The 20,809-nt window shown below is 42.0% G+C and overlaps 1 long non-coding RNA gene and 1 pseudogene across 2 annotated transcripts; one reads left to right on the top strand and one right to left on the bottom strand.

The window, feature by feature from the left end:
* The first annotated feature begins 3,292 nt into the window (after positions 1 to 3,292).
* LOC114677164 (U6 spliceosomal RNA) lies at positions 3,293 to 3,391 on the top strand (annotated as a pseudogene).
* Positions 3,392 to 4,682: 1,291 nt separating this feature from the next.
* Positions 4,683 to 20,366, bottom strand: LOC144340137 (uncharacterized). 2 transcript variants are annotated; one of them, XR_013415859.1, is made up of 4 exons: positions 17,310 to 20,366; positions 13,354 to 13,506; positions 12,535 to 12,657; positions 4,683 to 5,611 (listed from the first exon to the last, which is right to left on the bottom strand). It is a non-coding gene; the product is annotated as an uncharacterized LOC144340137 (long non-coding RNA). The 2 variants fall into 2 exon arrangements; XR_013415858.1 differs by lacking the exon at positions 17,310 to 20,366 and having other exon boundaries at positions 13,354 to 13,581.
* Between the last annotated feature and the right edge of the window lie 443 nt (positions 20,367 to 20,809).

The raw sequence follows: 20,809 nt of genomic DNA, 5'->3' as shown, positions 1-20,809 counted from the left end.
GCTGGGACCACAGGCCCTTGACACCCGGCTAATTTTTGTATTTTTAGTACAGACGGGGTTTCGCCATGTTGGCCAGGCTGTTCTGAACTCCTGACTTCAGGCGATCTGCCTGCCTTAGCCTCCCAAAGTGCTGGGATTATGGGCATAAGCCACCACACCTGGCTGATAAGTTAATTTTATAGTTTGATGATTTTTCTTTTTCTTTTTCTTTTTTTTAAGATGGAGTATCACTCTGTTGCCCAGGCTGGAGTGCAGTGGAGTGCAGTGAAGTGCAGTGGCATGATCATAGTTCATTGCAACCTCTGCCTCCCTGGCTCAAGCAATACCCCCAACCTCAGCCTCCTGAATAGCTGAGATCACGTACCACCATGCCTGGATAATTTTTTTTTTTTTTTTTTTTTTTTTTTTTTTTTTTTTTGTAGAGACAGGGTTTCACCATATTGCCCAGGCTGGTCTTGAACTCCTGGACTCAAGTAATCTGCCCACCTCAACCTCCCAAAGTGCTTGGATTCCAGGTGTGAGCCACCATGCTTGGCTGTATGTATGATGATACCTTAAAATAAAATTTAAAATAATTCACCTGTAAGAAGATACTCGAAGACTGTGAACATTTTGTTTCCCTGATAAACATAATCATTTATATATAATTCAATTCTTTCTTTCATTCTCCACCTGAGCCCAACTCTCCACTTCTATCCAAACCTTTCAGTGGCATAAAGACTTATAGCACTTGTAGTTATCCTCCTGTGGTGGATCATTCCCCCATTCCTACAGACTATCAAATTGACATTTGAAGGGACCATATCTTAATCACAACCTCTAGAACAGTGTCTTTCTCATATAGGCAAGATTGGAGAACTTATGAATGAATGTGACTTGGCGCCCACTCTTATGCCAGCGCCTGTGCACCTACAGAGACTTCGTGAAGCCCTGGCACATTGTTTTTAATGGTTAAATTTCTCAGTTACAGGTATAATAGAGGCATTACAGAGCACATAATATTGTCTTCTCATTACGGATATAGACTTTCATTCTGGTAATCATATCACACACGTGACCTTTGCATCTGTCTGGTGCAGTCATTAATCTGAAATCTGAAATAAATATTTCATATTAAATTTAAAAGCTATGGGCCAGGCTTGGTGACCCATGCCTGTAATCCCAGCACTTTGGGAGGCCGAGGTGGGCGGATGACAAGGTCAGGAGATCAAGACTATCCTGGTTAACAAGGTGAAACGCCGTCCCTACTGAAAATACAAAAAATTAGCCGGGCTTGGTGGCAGCGCCTGTAGTCCCAGCTACTCGGGAGGCTGAGGCAGGAGAAAGGCGGGAACCCCGGAAGCGGAGGTTGCAGTGAGCCGAGATGGCGCCACTGCACTCCAGCCTGGGCGACAGAGCGAGACTCCGTCTCAAAAAAAAAAAAAAAAAACTATGATGTGCAGATATTTTTCCCTAGTATGAAAGCTTAAGTTATTAAATCTGTAGAAAGGCTGAAGAACTTAATGAGGAGGCTTTATGTGAATAAGATAAACTTAATTGTTAAGATGTTAAGGTGGTGTGTTAGGGTGACAGAGGGGAAGTGGAAGGAAAGAGAACCAACATCACTGGGCGCCTACTCTATGCCAGTATCTGCCTCAGGTGCCTTAAAAACATTCTCCCAGTCCCCACCCAACCCTGGTGTTAAGGTGGTGTGTTAGGGTGACAGAGGAGAAGTGGAAGGAAAAAGAGCCAACATCACTGGGCACCTACTACATGCCAGTATCTGCGTCAGGTGCCTTAAAAACATTCTCCCAGTCCCCACCCAACCCTGGGACACAGGCTCCATTATGCTCACTGTAGGGTGTGGATGGAAAAAGAGAGGGTTAGTTCTACCCAGAAGCACCTGCTTAAGATGCCCTTTGCCCCATCCCTCGGGCCCACCTGACATTAGTGTCACTCATGTGAACAGTGGCATGCATGCCACAAGTGCCCCACCTCCAGTGGGTGCTGTGGTGTCCCTTGGGGACACCCGAGCAGGGGCACAGCCTGCAAGTGCAGGAGAGTTAGTAAGTAATGGTGGATGGAAGTCAGCAGATTAATATCCCAGCCTCCTTGTCCTTCAGTGGAACAACGCTGAAGCACATTCTATGAAGTTCCACAGCTGATCCCCAGTGTAAGTGGGCCTCATTTTTCCTTAATGGTTTCCAACTGAGTAGCACACACTTTATAGGCTTTCTCACTTCCTTGTCTCTCTCTTCTCATACCTCACTTCTGCTTCCTGGGGTCAGTATCATCAGTCAACAGGTAAATGCAGATACACTACCTGCATCCAAGTCCCTTGTCTTAGACCCTGCTTTGCAGGAACCCAAGCTAAGACATACAACAATATTAGTCATTCTCCTCTTTCTTTAACAAGGAAAGCCCTGGCCAGGCGCGGTGGCGCGGTGGCTCGCTCTTGTAACCCCAGCACTTTGGGAGGCCAAGGCAGGCAGATCACCTGAGGTCAGGAGTTCGAGACCAGTCTGGCCAACATGGTGCAGCCCTGTCTGTACTAAAAATACAAAAACTAGCTGGGCATGGTGGTGGGTGCCTGTAATCCTAGCTACTCAGAGGGCTGAGGCAGGAGAATCGCTTGAACCCAGGAGATGGAGGTTGCATTGAGCTGAGACTGTGCCACTGCACTCCAGCCTGGGTGACAGAGTGAAACGCCATCTCAAAATAAAATAAAATAAAATAAAAGTTTAAAAAATGAAACGCCCGGGTTTTAGCTGTGCCCAGGAACATTGAGTTATAAATTACATTTTCCCAGCATCTTTGCAACCGGATACAACCATGTAACTTTTTGCCAATGGGATATAAGTGCTTTGATTTAACAAGCCTTGCCTTTAAAAGAAATAAGGGTGTATTTTCTTGTTCCTTTGACCATTCCTGCTGTCTGGGAAGCAGATGTAAGGGCAGGAGCTAGAAGACCCTCATAGATCCAGCGATAGAAGCCGTATTTTGAGGATGGACTGAGCTGTCCATCCTACCCTGTTCAGCTTCACTGAGGACTATTTCAGGAGAGAAAAACAAACATCTCTCTTCCTTTTTTTTTTTTTTTTTTTTTTCTCTGAGATGGAGTCTCGCTCTGTCGCCCAGGCTGGAATGCAGTGGTGCGGTCTCAGTCACTGCAACCTCCACCTCCCTGGTTCAAGCAATTATCTGCCTCATCATCCCAAGTAGCTGGAACTACAGATACACGCCACCATGTCTGGCTAATTTTAACGTCTCTCTTCTTAAGCCACGGTATTGTTGGGATCGCTCTACTAATGTAGCATGGCACACATGCATGGAAATTGGAACAGTGCAGAGGTGATTAGCATGGCTCCTGTGCAAGGATAACACACAAATTTGATGTGTTTTCCATACTTTTAACATAGTTAGAAAGAATGAATAAGATCCAGTGTTTGATAGCACAGCAGGGTGAATATAATCAATAATAATTTAATTGTACATTTAAAAATCACTAAAAGAGTATAGTCTGTTTGTAACACAAAGGATAACTGCTTGAGGGGATGGAGGCCCCATATTCCGTGATGTGATTATTACACATTGCATGCCTGGATCAAAACATCTCACGTATCCCATAAATATGTACACTTACTATTTACTCATAAAAATCAAAAAACAAAATAAAGTAGTGTGGACTGTATTTGTGCAGAGACATAAGACATCGGACAAAGTCACACCGCTTTGGAGTAAGGTGTAAAGGGAAGGTTTGCATTCAGATCTGTGGGAATCCACAGCTCAGGCTCTTAGTGAGCCTTTCATTTATTGTGGATGCATGACTTGCCTCCTATGTGTTGGGGTAGTAAAAAGGCTGAAAAGTATTGCATTATCGATAACACCTCACAGAAGAGATTTATCTTCCTTTTTCCAACAGGGGAGGGAAAGTTTCATTCTGAGTTCCATCAACATGCAAATGAGTCCGGCTGCAGGCGGCTCACACCTATAATCCCAGTGCTTTGGGAGGTCAAGGCAGGAGTAGCACTTGAGCCCAAGAGTTTGTGACCAGCATGGACAAGATGGCAAGTCCCCCGTCTCCACAAAAAAAAAAAAAAAAAAAAAGAAAGGAAGGAAAGAAAAAGAAAGAAAGAAAGAAAAAGAAAGAAAGAAAGAAAAAGAAAGAAAAAGAAAGCAAGAAAAGAAAGAAAGAAAAAGAAAGAAAGAAAGAGAAGAAAAGGAAAGAAAGAAGAAAGAAAAGGAAAGAAAGAAGGAAAGAAAGAAAGAAAGAAAGAAAGAAAGAAAGAAAGAAAGAAAGAAAGAAAGAAAGAAAGAAAGAAAAGAAAGGAAAGGAAAGAAGAAGAGAGAGAGAGAAAGAAAATTAGCTGGCCATGGTGGCACAGGCCTGTAGTCCCAGCAACTCGGGAGGCTGAGGCAGAGAATTCCTTGAGCTCAGAAGTTAGAGGCTGCAGTGAGCTACAATCTCACTACCTCGCTCCAGCCTGGGTTACAGAGCGAGATGCCATAGAAGAAGGAAGGAAGGGAGGAAAGGAGGAAGGGAGGAAGGGAGGGAGGGAGGGAGGGAGGAAGGAAGGAAGGAAGGAAGGAAGGAAGGAAGGAAGGAAGGAAGGAAGGAAGGAAGGAAGGAAAGAAGGAAGGAAGGAAGAGTGGAAGGGAGGAAAGGAGGGAGGGAGGAAAGGAGGAAAGGGGGAAGGTGGGAAGAGAAGAAGGAAGGAAGGAAGGGAGGGAGGGAGGGAGGGAGGGAAATACAAATGAAAATGGAAGACATCATGATGTTATGAAGAAAGCTTAAATCTGCTGAGGTCAGAATTGCTTTTTTTGTAAGAACCAAAACAAAATATTTAATCGTTGTTATGAGCTAAATTGTGCCTCCTTTCCCCCATCCCCCACCCCTCACCCCAAATTCATATGTTGAAGCCCTAAACCCAAGCACCTTAAAATGTGACTGTCATTGGAGGTAAGGTCATGAAAGAGGAAATTAAGTCAAAATGAGGCCATTAAGGTGGGCCCTAATTCAGTCTCACTGATGTCCTTATAAGAAAAGGAAATTTGCACACACTGAGAGATCCCAGGAGGCCTGCACAGAGAAAAGACCATGTGAAGAGGCAGCAAGCAAGCCAAGGAAAGAGGTCTCAGAAGAAACCAACCTGCCGGGACTTCAATCTTGGACCTCCAGCCTCCAGAACTGCGAGGAATACATTTCTGTTATTTAAGACACCCAATCTGTGATACTTTATTATGGCAGCCATAGCAAACTAATACTCATGTACCCTCATCAAGGAAGCATGTTTCCACCGGATGAATAGTTAAGTAAATGAATAAATGAATGATCGTTGTGCCATACTGCTAGGGAAACAACACGAACATTTTGCTCTATAACATGTCATTCATTAAAACACATTTTAATTCAGCTTGACCGAGAGAGAAGAATGCTAGCATGACCTAGCTTAGATATGTGTAGTAATCAAAAAGAACACAAGAGTCTGTGAGTTATTTCAGTTTTGCTAAACACAAAATGACATTGTCCTGGATGCATCTGTAGCCAGGTCAAGAAATCTGAAATGATGAAACAGCAGAATTCTGAATCTCAGGCTGAGCGGCTGCATGAATTTCCAAGAGTGATGAGTTTCTGAAATGAACCATTAAAATTTCATTAAAAGTAGGCCACGGCTGGAGGTCAGAGGAAAAGGTTACATGAGGTTATACAATCCTAAAAGAACAATATTTCATCTTTGGTTTTTAGTGAACCAATTATTTCCATGGTTATAGGAAGATTCCTATATTTCTTTTTTTTTTTTTTTTTTTTTTTTTTTTTTTTTTTTTGAGACGGAGTCTCGCTCTGTCGCCCAGGCTGGAGTGCAGTGGCCGGATCTCAGCTCACTGCAAGCTCCGCCTCCCAGGTTTACGCCATTCTCCTGCCTCAGCCTCCCGAGTAGCTGGGACTACAGGCGCCCGCCACCGCGCCCGGCTAGTTTTTTTGTATTTTTTAGTAGAGACGGGGTTTCATCGTGTTAGCCAGGATGGTCTCGATCTCCTGACCTCGTGATCCGCCCGTCTCGGCCTCCCAAAGTGCTGGGATTACAGGCTTGAGCCACCGCGCCCGGCAGATTCCTATATTTCTAAATAAAGCACCTTAAACACAAAATGCCCAAAATCGAACTCATGATTTTTTTTCTTGGAATTTTCTCTCTTTTTAGCGAGGAATCATTTTAATTGCCAATACCGTTATCCTCCTAGTCACCCAAATTGGAATTTCGTTTTTGTATAGAACTGAGGACAAAACTTCCTCTGCCATCTCTTTCCATGGAACAGTATCCTGAGTTTCTAGGTAATTCATGTTAAAGTTGTTACCATTTGCAACTATGTATCTGTGTAAAAATTATCTTGCCACTATACAAGAAACAAAACTCAGATGTAAAAGAATTGCAATGCTGAGGCTAGTATAAGATACAATTGCCATCCATAATCTCTATACCAAATGTGCATGCAAACAAACATCATAATGTTCATTGTTTTAATTTATAAAATAAGCTTATCCTAATTCCTTTTAATCTAAATCTAGATTAAAAAGAATATTTTTTGGCCAGGGTGGCTCACACCTGTAATCCCAGCACTTTGGGAGGGGCAGGCCGAGGCAGGCGGATCACGAGGTCAGGAGATTGAGACCATCCTGGCTAACACGATGAAACACTGTCTCTACTAAAAATACAAAAAAAATTAGCCGGGCGCGGTGGCGGCGCCTGTAGTCCCAGCTACTCGGGAGGCTGAGGCAGGAGAATGGCGGGAACCCGGGAGGCGGAGCTTGCAGTGAGCCGAGATCGCGCCACTGCACTCCAGCCTGGGCGACAGAGAGACTCCGTCTAAAAAAAAAAAAAGATGAAAAAAAAAGAAAATCTTTTAATGTTGGAATGCCGTAATTTTTTTTTTTTTTTTTTTTTTTTTTTTTTTTGAGATGGAGTTTCACTCTTGTTGCCCAGACTGGAGTGCAATGGCGCTATCTCTGCTCACTGCAACCTCCACCTCCGGAGTTCAAGTGATTCTTGTGCCTCAGCCTCCCGAGTAGCTGAGATTACAGCCACATGCCACCACACCCGGCTAAGTTTTTTGTATTATTAGTAGAGACAGGGTTTCACCATGTTGGCCAGGCTGGTCTTGAACTCCTGACCTCAGGTGATCTGCCTGCCTCGGCCTCCCAAAGTGCTGGGATTACAGGCATAAGCCACCACGCCTGACTGGAATGCCATATAAAATTTAATTTGGGAAAAATGTCTGCTGCTAAAATTATGCGGAAAAAATCATTTATCTCTAGAATAAAAAGCAAGATCACAAGACAAGAGAATGACTCTACTTGCTTCTTCAGCCCCATCCCTTGCTACTCAGTCACATCACACATAGTTTCTGGAAAATCATCTTTTTTCTCATTCCATACCTCCACTGCCATCCTCTGTCTACAGTATCTCTTTGCCTGCACTTTAGACCCCCATACGCTTGAAGATTCAATTCAGATCTCACCAAAAAGTATTTTCTGGCCCACCAAGTCCTGGCCAGAAGTACCTCTTTCAAACATCTCTAACGTTAAACAGCATTATGGAACACTATTGTTTTGGGCTGAGCTTCTGCACTAGGCCCCAAGGGACCAGACCAAACCGAAATGGAGTCACTTGTGCTAAATGCCACGCCAACAGAATGAAACTTTAAGGAAGTCAATAGATCTCAAAACAGATCAGTTTTTCCTGAAAACTGGAGATTCCAGTCTACCTGAGTCAGCTATTTTCCCTTTGCTTAAACTCGTATAAAAAAGTAACCTGAAGTAACCTGATGTTTACCAGTCAAGCTTTTTGTTCTCCCTATTGTTCTGTTTCCTTGTTCCCACCTTACAAAACCCACTGTTCAGCAGTTGCTCATGAGAGCTTTTAGTACATTTGGTGGAATGAAGGCTGCCCTGATTCATAAATCCCAAATAAATGCCCATCTTTGATCTATAACTAAATTTGTTGTAATTTTGTCTTTTGACACCTATAATGACATATGTTTTCAATTTTTATACTTACATTTCTCACTAAAGTGAGTGTGTGGAGGAGAGATTGTGCTAGAGATAGCCTAGCACATGGTGGACATGCAGAAATATGAAGGAAGGAAGGAAGGAAGGAAGGAAGGAAGGAAGGAAGGAAGGAAGGAAGGAAGGAGGGAGGGAGGGAAGGAGGGAGGGAGGGAGGGAGGGAGGGGAGGGAGGGGAGGGAGGGAGGAGAGAAAAGAGAAAAAGAGAAAGGAAGGAAAGGAAGGGAAGGAGGAAGACAATTTCATATTAAAGGACTCATAAATGTGGCAAGTTTTGCTCTTATGGCATAATTCAAAGGAAATATTAGCTAAGCTATCTCTCAAAATTATGGTTAATATTCAGCTTTCAGTAAACTGAATTTCCCACCATGAGATTCTTTTCTGGGGTGGGGGAGGGAGACCAGGAATTAGTACTCTGAAAGCAACCATTTAAGCTGGAAATGCTCCTCTGCATCTAAAATATGACAGATGTCTCCAAGTCTTCAGACCAGGTTAACCAGAGGAGAGAAGGGCCTGGGAAGAAAGGACAAAAAAGTAGACAGTGAGACCCATTTCATGCCAGTTTCCCAGAGATGGTGGGAGAGGAAGGACAGAACGGCACAGACTCATCGGGAACCATTCAGTGCCCAGTTATGACATGTTTAAACACTGCCTTTTTTGAGTTTTTTCGGCAACCCTGTGAGATGGGAGGGTGTCACACATTTCTTCATTTGGAGAAACTGAGCTCCTAAAAGATTAGATAGAAGTAAAACTGGTAACAGCAGCCAAACTTTTCAATAGTCTCTCCTAGAGCAATGCTCTGTGGAAGGGAGAGAGACTATGTTGCTTCCCTAATGATAATGTGCTGATTCTGTTTGTTTAACTAAAGCTACACCAGATTAGCAGACCATAATTACAGCTAAAATCCTTGTCTCTGATACAGTTGACAGAATGTCTGTTTCACTGAGCTGAGCTCCCAGGAAAGGCTTTACTCAAGGTTAAGCCAGGCTGCCTGAAAGCAATAGTGCTGTTTCAGTGTCACACTGGATACTTTATCTGAGCAGCAGGATTTCCTACCCTTGGGTTTCACATGGTTTACTTTGATTTCTTGGGGTGATAAGTAAGTTTGCTCCTCTTTGAAATGTTGTGTTAGTGGCCATACCGTTGTAAAACTTTAAGAACTTTCTTTTGTGTCTGGATAGAAAGATATCTGCCTTTTTCTTTTTATACCACTTTACTGGGCCTTGTTTTAGGGAATTCCTCCCTCCATCCCCCAATTCTTTCCTTGCCTTTCAGCTTTGCAGAACGCAATGAAGTCTGTCATTAATAATCTTTCTTTGACCGGGCGCGGTGGCTCACGACTGTAAGCCCAGCACTTTGGGAGGCCGAAACGGGTGGATCACCTGAGGTCAGGAGTTCGAGACCAGCCTGGCCAACATGGCAAAACCCTTTCTCTACTACAAAAATAAAAATTAGCCTGGCATGGTGGCGAGTGCCTGGAATCCCAGCTACTAGGGAGGCTGAGGAGGAAGAATCGCTTGAACCCGGGAGGCGAAGGTTGCAGTGAGCTGAGATCTGGCCACTGCACTCCAACCTGGATGACAAGAGCGAAACTCCGTCTCAAAATAATAATAATAATAATAATAAATCTTTCCTTTATCGAGTCAACTTTGAATGTTATGCCTAATTCCTTGAGACCTAGAAACGGAATTCAGTGTGTTTGTTTGATCACTGGTGGTTTTCTACAGTGGATCGAGGAATGTTCTCACCTCTTGCCAGAATCTTTTATATAGTCCTGCTCTCTTCTCTGTCAGGTCCCTTCTCTATTCACTCTCATCTGCTTTGTAAATCATAAAGCAAAATGTCAATGAATTTGACTAAAATTTCAAGAAATAAGTCAAGGTGAGAAAAGTAAGCTGACAACAGAGTTGAGAGCAAAAGGGGAAGCATTTGAATGGGTCTGTTTTGCTTCCCCCGCCCAAAACCAACCCAGACATTCCTTAAATAGAGCCCACAGTTTGTGGGCTTTCTAATGAATAGTGGCCAAGAGGCAGCCTCACATTTGAGGCATGCTATTACCATTTTTTTCTTCATTCCCTCTCCTTAATTAGGGTCTTTAAAGGGAGGCTGCCCTCAGATTCTGACAAACAGTATTAGCTTCCTCAGAATACAAGGCCTGATCCAGCAGCTATTGTCAGGAGGGTTTGCATTGAATCTGTGACATTGTCTATATTTCTAGAATGCAGGAGGAATATCTCGACAGAGAATTAGCTGTGGGTGTTATAAAAAGCCTATTCCTGAAGGTCTGAAGAACTGATTTTAGTAACCCAGAATAATACGGCAGGGAGATAGACTTGATTGGTTTTCAGTTTCACCGTTTGGCTAATGCCCACAATAAGATGCATTTTACCTGTACCAAACACATACGCACCAAAAAAATTCTTGAAACAGTATTTATCCCTTTTCCATGCAATTCCTTCTATTTTCCATTCGAATTTATTTCAGTTTCTAAATGCAAACCTCCACCTTCTGAATTGATTATCTCACACTAAGCAGTGGCAACCCACTGTTTGAAAAGCACTCAACGGGATGCCCTTTATTTTCCTAACCCTGTAATTCAATATAGAGAGATTCTGAATTGAGGACAAGCCTGATGAGTTTGAGGTATGGAATAAAGGAATCTGATCGGCTCCGGGTTTGTTGTGTTTTTAAATCTTCCTGTGTGTTCATTCTCTTCACCACAGAGAGGACTCTATTATCTTTGCTCAAAGAGCAGACAGTGCTCTAGCTGTTTTCCCCTGCTTAGCTTTGATCCCTGCAGCCACGCTCAACCCTTTCCCCCAAGCCCTCCCTTCCAGATGGGTTGAGGCTGTTGAGACTCCAGGGGTTTTCAAGGCTGGGAGCCCGCTGAGTGTTCACTGTTCCCACCTCCAATCTGCTCCATCCTCCAGCTACATTTCATTCCGGATCTACCAGGTTAATGGGATTATTGTTCTTCTCTGTTATTCTGTTTTTTCGTATGGGGTGAATCAGTTGGTTCCTGGGACAATTTTTAGTTGTTGGCTGAGATGACAAAAATGGGTGGGGATTTTATTTTAGGAATAAGTGTTCTTCATCAGCCAGAATTTAATCTGGGAAGAATTTATTCACTCTCAAATGGGTTACTTTTTGAAGTGACTTAAAAATAAGATTTGTTTGGCTGGGTGTGGTGGCTCACACCTGTAATCCCAGCACTTTCGGAGTCTGAGGCAGGAGGATCGCTTGAGCCCAGGAATTCAAAACCAGCCTGGGCAACATATGGAGACCCTGTCTCTATTATTTTAAAAAATTTTTAATAAGATTGTTTTATCAAATAAAAGCAAAGCATATCTTAAGGCACGACTCATGTTTTAATGCCTATATCATCATCAAATCAACCATACAACATTTTAGCTTCAAATTTTAATTTTGGTTAGAAAGATAAAGTGATAGACTGATTATATCATTTATTTTATTCATTGTATTCAACAACATTTACTGAGTACTTATTGGATACAAAGCACATTTATTGACCTCAAGATATCTAGACCTTTAGAAGGGAGTGTTTTAAAAATGCCTACAAATAGCCATTATATAAAATAAGATTTTAATAAGTGACTATACACAGTATAGTACATAGCCTAATCATAGTACCTCATCCTTTTCAGAACTCATAAGAGTGAAAAGAGAAATTACTCGTTCCTAGTGTATCTGTTTTGTCAAGACATAATAATGCCAAATTTCTCTATTCTTCATTTTAATTAAATACATGATTGATTGAGTGAATGCTGAGTGTCTATTTGGTGCCATGTGCTATAAATGTGACGAAATGATCCTCCTATTGATCTTTCTTTGGTTTATTGATGTTTGTCTCTAAAGAATTGACTTCCCAATACCTGGAATGCATGAGCATGGAGAGAGACTGAAAAATGGAAAGAAAGAGGCATGAACTGGCCGGGCGCGGTGGCTCAAGCCTGTAATCCCAGCACTTTGGGAGGCCGAGACGGGCGGATCACGAGGTCAGGAGATCGAGACCATCCTGGCTGACACGGTGAAACCCCGTCTCTACTAAAAAATACAAAAAAAAACTAGCCGGGCGAGGTGGCGGGCGCCTGTAGTCCCAGCTACTCGGGAGGCTGAGGCAGGAGAATGGCGTGAACCTGGGAGGCGGAGCTTGCAGTGAGCCAAGATCACGCCACTGCACTCCAGCCTGGGCGGCAGAGCGAGACTCTGTCTCAAAAAAAAAAAAAAAAAAAGAAAGAGGCATGAAGTAAGGCTACTGGAGACTGGGGTTTTCCTTCCTCTCTGATTGTCCGAATCCAATAGAAATATAAAGTGAGACCGAGTGCATTGGCTCATGTGTGTAATCCCAGCACTTTGAGAGACCAAGGCAGGTGGATCACCTGAGGTCAGGAGTTTGAGACCAGCTTGCTCAACATGGTAAAACCCCATTTCTACTGAAAATACAAAAAATTAGCCGGGCGTGGTGGCACTCACTTGTAAATCCCAGCTACTCGGGAGGCTGAGGCAGGAGAATTGCTTGATCCTGGAAGACAGAGGTTGCAGTGAGCCGAGATCACACCATTGCACTCCAGCCTGGGCAATAGAGCAAGACTCCGTCTCAGGAAGAAAAAAAAAAAAAAAAAAAGACATATAAAGTGATATACAAAATTTTAAACTATAGTAGCAACATTTGAAAAAGTCAAAAGAAACAGATAAAATTCATTTTTAACAACATATCTTACACAATCCGATATATCTAAAATATTATCTCTACAATGTGAAATCAACTAAAAAACATTAGTGAGATAGTTTACATTCTTTCAGGTATTTTTGGACTATTGTCTTCAAAACCTGGCATGTATTCTTCACTAACGGCACATCTTAATTTTGATTAACCGTATTTCTTGGGTTCAATAACCACAAATCACTCGTGGCTATCCTATTGAACAACATAGCCTAAATAAAGAAGCAGAAGTCAAGGAAAATCTAGATCGTTAATAAATGTCTTTAACATTTAGAGGAAGGGACTCTTACTTCATGGGGTAGGGGGAAATCTGAAAACCAGTCTTTTCTTTCTACCGATGGAGAAGTGGGAGGTGCCAACTCAAGATCCACTCGTTTCTCTTCCAGCCTCTCAGACGTGGGGATATGAGACAGGGCTGGAGCTGAACCTCTCCTACTTCTCTCCAGCACCCCAGAATTAAATCTGCTCTGAGGCAAACAAAGGCAACTCTACAATCCTCACATTAGTATCATGGCTTGCAGTTGATAAATGCTTTCATGTACAATATATCATCGGATATTTAATCATACCTCGAGGTGGTCAGTTGAAGTATTACTATCCTTACTGCATAGATGAATGTTCTGGGGCTCAGGAAGATTAAATGGCTTGCTCCAAAGTAGCACAGTTAGTATCCAAGTGTTTTCAAACTTAAGCTAGTGTATGTCCCACTAAACCAGAGCTGCCTGGCAAAGGAAGTTAAGAAAATATTTATAGAAGTATGATTTTTTTAATTCTCTGGACACATTTCATCTACTCAATCCCCCCCACCCCAAAAAAAAAAAAAAAAAAAAAACACTGGTGATCATTTTACAAAAGCATTGCAGAAATAACCTCTTGGCCAATTGAGTTTTTAACTGGGTTTTTGTACTTTTTTTTTTAAGTTGGACCTCATTGTCTAGTGTAGCAATTTAGAACATCTAATTATTGACAGCAAGTCTATATATTACAAAGGCAGAGTTTTTGCGTTGGCCCTGAAGTGTGTTGCAATCATTTTTGTCTGGGAAAACAAACAAAAGTGGATCGGCAGCATGGTTGTCATATGAGATGCTGGCTGAGTCCCAGGCCCTAGGACGTTGGCTTACCTGCCAACAATACTTCCCTTTCAGGCAATGCCAACTGTTTTATGAGAAGATCACAGTTCTCTGGAAGTGAGCTTTTGTGTTTTGCTCTAATCAGCAAGATCCAACTTTACTACCGTCATGGAGGGAATTACAGTAATTCTATCAACTTTTGATGCAACCTTCTTCCGACACCGTGTGAAACAGACTAGAAAGACTCTAAAGATGGAGAGAGCTCAATGCTTGAGAAAAGGAATTCTGTTTTTTGAAAGGTCTCTAGAGCAAAGGGTATGCAATACGTTTATCACTTCAATTTCAGAAACATCATGGGCTCTAGAAACACATTCTCATCGATCTGTTTCTATTGCTCCTGGTTTTTTTTTTCTGCTCCACACAATTGTCTTGCTATTTTTATCTCTTTCATTCCACTCTGGAGCCGTGTTGCTTGGTCAGGCCACCATTCAAAATAAATGATTTTTTCCCCTCTTTTACGTTATACCTACTTTCTTAATTCTCGGCTGTTACTTTTCTCAATTAACCTTTGGCAAATCAGAAAGAAATTAAATTTAGCTGGTTGTAGAGAGAAAGAGTCATTGTAGAAGCTGGGATGGTCTGGAAGGGAATTAAAAATTATTTTGATAGCTCTCAGAATGTGGACAGAAATCGTAAAAATCCAGCTGGGAGTCAGTGTATCCAGTTCATCTCATTCGCAGTAAATCGTTGGGCGTCTCCTTGTAGCTGCCACAGTGATGCTAATGATGATGACTTCTTGCTTGAAGTGCTGAGTGTTGAATCCTTTGCCCCAGTTATGTGCCACATACTGATTTCCTTAACAGTAGACAAATACTGGAAACACAAAAGGAAGAAGGCGGGTCCTACTAAGCCACTCCCTTTGTCTAGTTTATCACTCAGTTCTGTCTATTTTTTCCTTCCTCTGTAGGAAATGGGGAGTTCATAAATGATAATAACAAACTTGCAGAAAAATATTAAGATAGAAACTTTTGTGGCAGCCAGCATTTTTCTAAGAGGAGGTCAAAGCATAAAGAAAGAAATTGATCAGCCTCTGTTCCTATCTCCCCCAAAAACTCCTTCTCTAGAAATCCTACTCTCAGAAACTAGTAATCAGGCATTAAGAAAAATTACTTAATCCACTGGGCCGATTCATGTAGCTTATTATCTATCTTCCTTTAGACTGAAAAAAAAAAAATTAGCCAAATTATTTACTAGCAAATCCAGAAAGTAGGTAAAGTTCTTTAGCAGTTTAATGTTACTATAACAGTCTGATTCACACACATTTATAAAATTCTCATCTGCACGAGTTGGCACACCCACAAGAAAGAAATGTCATCCATGACAAAGGGACTATCGTGTCTTTTATAGCATACATTCTACTATACATTTGCTGGGATCAAGGAAAAACTTACCTTTGCCCTCTGAAGGCTAACTGAAAAATCAACTGACGAAAGGCAGATTAATAGGCGAAATGGCATACAAGTGTGTTAGTGTGCACGAGGGAAAATCACAGAATGATTGTCCAATATCCCAGTGAGGTGCAGATGATTGTATACACTTCTTAGGGGAAAGACAGACAGAGATGTGTAGACGATCGATTCTTAGGGGATTTCAATGGGCTTGGAGAACATACAGTGGCCTGGGATAAAGTATTTTGGGCCGGCAGAGCAGACAATGGTTTGTGACCAGTCTGTCCAGGCATGTTGATAGAATTCAGTCTTTTTTCCCATGGGTTCAGTTAATGAAAACTCAGGGAAGGAGCCAGAAGTAATTGTTTTCTTCATTGTCAGGTCCAAAATGTAGGCAAATAAGGAATTTCAGGGGACAACTTCATCCTGCACCGAGGATTAAGAGACAGGAGAGGGAGGAGGCCCAAGAGACCTCGAGGCTGCTTCTTCAGTTCAGCATGTCAAAGTACCATCTTTTGGAGTATCCATTTCTTTTTTTTTTTTTTTTTCTGAGACGGAGTCTCGCTCTGTCTCCCAGGCTGGAGTGCAGTGGTGCAATCTCGGCTCACTGCAAGCTCCGCCTCCCGGGTTCCCGCCATTCTCCTGCCTCAGCCTCCGGAGTAGCTGGGACTACAGGCGCCCGCCACCGCGCCCGGCTAATTTTTGTATTTTTAGTAGAGACGGGGTTTCACCGTGTTGACCAGGATGGTCTCGATCTCCTGACCTCATGAGCCTCCCACCTCGGCCTCCCAAAGTGCTGGGATTACAGGCGTGAGCCACAGCGCCCGGCCTGGAGTATCCATTTCTAAGCTCCAACACATTCAAAGTACCTCAGAAGGACCAGGTGCTGCTAAGATAGTTCACAGGAAGATTCTGTCCTCCTCTCTGCATCCTATATTTAAAATTCAAGTGGTTTCTCTTTCTAGGCTACCCCATAACTTTGTTGGTTAAAAGATGTGCTACTCATTTAAAATGTCAAATTACATAGTCAGAGAACTGGCCTACCTGATTCACATACTCTGCCTTTCTCAGTCCCTGTAATCTCAGCATCATACATTCCATCTTTTCAATGTGCATATTAAAAGGTATCTTAAAGACTATATTACTTGTATTGAAACAGAAGAGTATCTGCGAACGCTGATTCAGCTTGCAAAATACATAGAAAAGTAGCAAGAAAAATGATGTAACACCCCATGTAGTTGGTATACTGGCCTGGTTTCAAGGCTGAAAGCAGTCTGAAAGGGACTGAAAAAAGTCTGAAAACGTGTGTGTGTGTGTGTGTGTGTGTGTGTGCGCGCGCGCAGCCATGCCTAACAACTCATGTTTAGCTTTCTTTTTTTTCCTTGTCTTCTTTTTGATAGAGTCTCATTCTGTCACCTAGGCTGGAGTACAGTGGTGCGATCACAGCTCACTGCAGCCTCGATCTCCTGGACTCAACCAATCCTCCTGCCTCAGCCTCCCAGGTAGTTGGGACTACAGGTACGTGCCACCACCGTCAGCTAATCTTTTAAGTTTTATTTTTAGTAGAGATGAGGTCTCACTATGTTGCCCAGGCTGGTCTTGAACTCCTGGCCTCAAGCAATCCTGTCACTTCAGCCTTCCAAAGTGCTGGGATTACAGGCATGAGCCACCCAGCCAGTCATGTTTGGCTTTCTTTTTTCTTTTTTTTTAAACTTCAATTTTTATTTTAGATACGGAGGTACATGTGCAGGTTTGTTACATGGGATGCTGAGGTTTGGGGTTAGAATTCCATCACCCAGGTAGTAAGCATACCATACAATAGGTTTTTCAACCCTCCCACCCCCCACCCTGTAATAGTCTCTAATGTCTTTTCCCATATTTATGTCCCTGTGTGATTAGGTCACTTCCCAGAATGCTATATACCCACACACATTGAGAAAGGTTTTGGCACTAGAATTGCCCTGGGTGATTGTGTTGCAACGGGTGCCAAGACAGTAATGTTCTTACCTGAAACACTGCTGGAGTCTGCAGGAAGGCACTGATCCACCCTTCCTACAACTTGTTCATGCCAAAAAATACAAGGAAAGATGTAGCTCCCCGAGGGAGAGGGCGAGAAACTCTTGCCTCTTTTTAAATGAGTAGAACTTAAAGTTATGAACTAAGATAAAGAGAAAACATAAAACAAGTATCTTTCAAAGAGTAGTAAAATATTAGAACCCTAAAAGATCTGATGGGCACACTTATCTTGCTTGTTTCACCCTCATCATCATCATACAAGTTTATTTTATTTAAAAAACAGAAAACATAGAGAAGCATAGAAAGCACTCCAATCCCCCATAATTCCACCTCCTAAACATGCATACATTTATAGATTATGGTTCCATGGAACCTGATATATACAGGACCTGATACAGATGGATAAATTTTTCCCACCAAAATATCACAAATTATATTTCATTGTAGAAAATGTCTTTCTTACTTAACAACAAATTGCTGTCAGTAAATAAATATTTACCACATCATTGGTTGTTTTTTTGGGTGCTTTTGTTGTTGTTGTTGTTGTTGTTGTTTTGAGACAGGATCTCACTGTGATGCTCAGGCTGGAGTGCAGTGGCGCGATCTCGGTTCACTGCAAACTCTTTCTCCTGGGCTCAAGCAATCCTCCCACCTCAGCCTTCTGAATAGCTGGGATCACAGGCGTGCCACCATGCCTAGCTAATTTTTTGTATTTTTGGTAGAGACAGGGTTTCACCATGTTGCCCAGGCTGGTCTCCAACTCCTGTGCTCAAGTGATCCTCCCACCTTGGCCTCCCAAAGTGCTGTGACTAAAGGCCTGAGCCACTGTGCCCAGCACACCACGTCATTGTTAATTGGTACATAGTATTCTCTTAAGTGGATGTATTATAAGTTATTTAACTAATACCCTACCATTGATTGCTTAAGTTCTTTTCAACTTCTACAATGACAATTAATTCTACAATAAACAGTCTTCCGGCCAGGTGTGGTGGCTCACACCTGTAATCCCAACACTTTGGGAGGCTGAAGCGGGTGGATCATGAGGTCAGGAGTTCAAGACCAGCCTAGCCAACATGGTGAAACCTCGTCTCTATTAAAAGCACAAAATTAGCCAGGTGTGGCAGCACATGCCTGTAATCCCAGCTACTCAGGAGGCTGAGGCAGGAAAATCGCATGAACCGGGGAGGCAGAGGTTGCAGTGAGCTGAGATCAGACCATTGCACGCCAGCCTGGGCGATAGAGCGGCACTCTGTCTCAAAACTAAATAAATAAGAATTAATTAATTAACAAACCCAGATTTCAGGTGTCTCCTAATTTGAGGGACCGGGAGGGAACACCATGACCATGCATAGCTGCCTTTGTGTTCATCCCTTACATTGTAACTACCAGGACATGTGAACTCAGCCTGTCTTTGAAGCTCCTGAATAATCCTCTAATGTAAAAACCTTAGTGAACATGTAAACATAACTGGAGTTTTCATAGAGAAGGTGGAAAACAGGTTTTGCAAAACACATCTCACAGAAAAAACTCCCTCACAGACATGCCTGTTCTTACTCATTACCTGTTGTATCTGGGACTGGGGTAGAGAGAGGTTTGCAAACAAATCAGTTCTTCTCCCCAACTTGCTTCCTCAAACTTGTCTTGATGCTCAGCCAAACAAAGGAGCCTCCAGTTACCAGAAACTGCCCTTCTTAGAAGAAAATTTAGCAATCATCTAAACTTGTTTTAAACATGCCCTTTGAGATATCATGGCCAGCTCCAGCAGTTTGTATTAGAATATTTCTTCAGATCCTTTTCTGTTAAATCCTTCAAGAGCGTAAACTTTTCTTCACCTAGTTTCTGCCCATTTCTTGTCAATTTTCTTTCTAGTTGTTTGTTTGTTTCTTATCTTTCTGTTTGTTGTTTGCTTGTTTTGGTTTTGGTTTTGGGTTTTGTTCGAGACAGTCTTGTGCTATGTTGCCCAAGCTGGTCTCAAACTCCTAGGCTCAGGCAATCCTCCCACTTCAGCCTCCTGAGTAGCTGGGATTACAGATGTGTGGCATCATGCTCAGCTCTTTTTGTAATAATTTTTTCTTCTCTGGTTGCTACTGCAGTTGGTAACTTTACTCCACTATATTTTCTAATCAACTCTTCTTTATATATAGAAAAAGTATTGATTTAGATATTTTTGTGTGTGTGAAGTCAACTACCTTACTGATTGATCTCATTGTTTCTTCTGTTTTAATTGATATATTATTGTTATCTGCAAACAATAATCGTGTCTCTTTATATATAGAAAAAGTATTGATTTAGATACTTTTTTGTGTGTGAAGTCAACTACCTTACTGATTGATCTCATTGTTTCTTCTGTTTTAATTGATATATTATTGTTATCCGCAAACAATAATCGTGTCTCCTTCTTTCGAGTCATACCTCTTATTACTTTCTCACGTCTAATTACATTGAGTAGTGCCTCTAAATTAGGAGTACTAGTAGTGATGATGGACTTCTTTGTCTTCCATTGCAAAAACTTTTAATGCTTCCATGAAAAACAACACGGATTTTGACATATAGTTTAAATATATACTCACATACACACACAATTTTAATTTCAAAGAGTTTACATTTATTCCTATTTAGTGATGGTTTAAGTTCCTTATCTGTATATTTGCTTTGTTTGCTTTTATTTTTAAACTAGGAAGAAATATTGGATTTGTCAAAATCCTTTGAGGTATCAGTCTACTGACCCATACTGAATTTGAATTATCTTCTTTTTAAACACTTAAATAAACTTAGACATGTTTATGGGCTGTTCACTCTATTGTAGTGATCTACAAGTCATTTCTAACACAAAAACAGTACAGGTCTATTTACTGAACATTTTAACACATTATAATAGCTAGAAATATTAGTGTATATATATATATATATATATTTTTTTTTTTAAGACGGAGTCTGGCTCTGTCACCCAGGCTGGAGTGCAGTGGCGCGATCTCGGCTCACTGCAAGCTCTGCCTCCCGGGTTCAGGCCATTCTCCTGCCTCAGCCTCCTGAGTAGCTGGTACTACAGGCGCCTGCCACCACGCCCGGCTAATTTTTTTTTTTTTTTTTTTTTTAGTAGAGACGGGGTTTCACCATGTTAGCCAGGATGGTCTTGATCTCCTGACCTCATGATCCACCCGTCTCGGCCTCCCAAAGTGCTGGGATTACAGGCATGAGCCACTGCGCCCGGCCTTAGTCCCTCTATTTTTTTAATCGTTAAGATTTTCTTGGTAGGGCATGGTGGCTCACGCCTGTAATCCCAGCACTTTGGGAGGCCAAGGTGGAAGAACCGCTTGAGCTCAGGAGTTTGGGATCACCCTGGGCAACAGAGCAAGACCCTATCTCATAAAAAATAAAAATAAAATAAAATAATAAAATTAATTAATTTGAAAAAGACTTTCTTGCTTCTTGTGTCTTCATATCCTAACCATTATTATAGTACTATCACGTAGATAGCCAAATTAATAAGA

This window comes from Macaca mulatta, chromosome 3, assembly GCF_049350105.2.
Source record: "Macaca mulatta isolate MMU2019108-1 chromosome 3, T2T-MMU8v2.0, whole genome shotgun sequence".
NCBI lineage: Eukaryota > Metazoa > Chordata > Mammalia > Primates > Cercopithecidae > Macaca > Macaca mulatta.
This window is presented reverse-complemented; position numbering and strand designations above follow the sequence as displayed.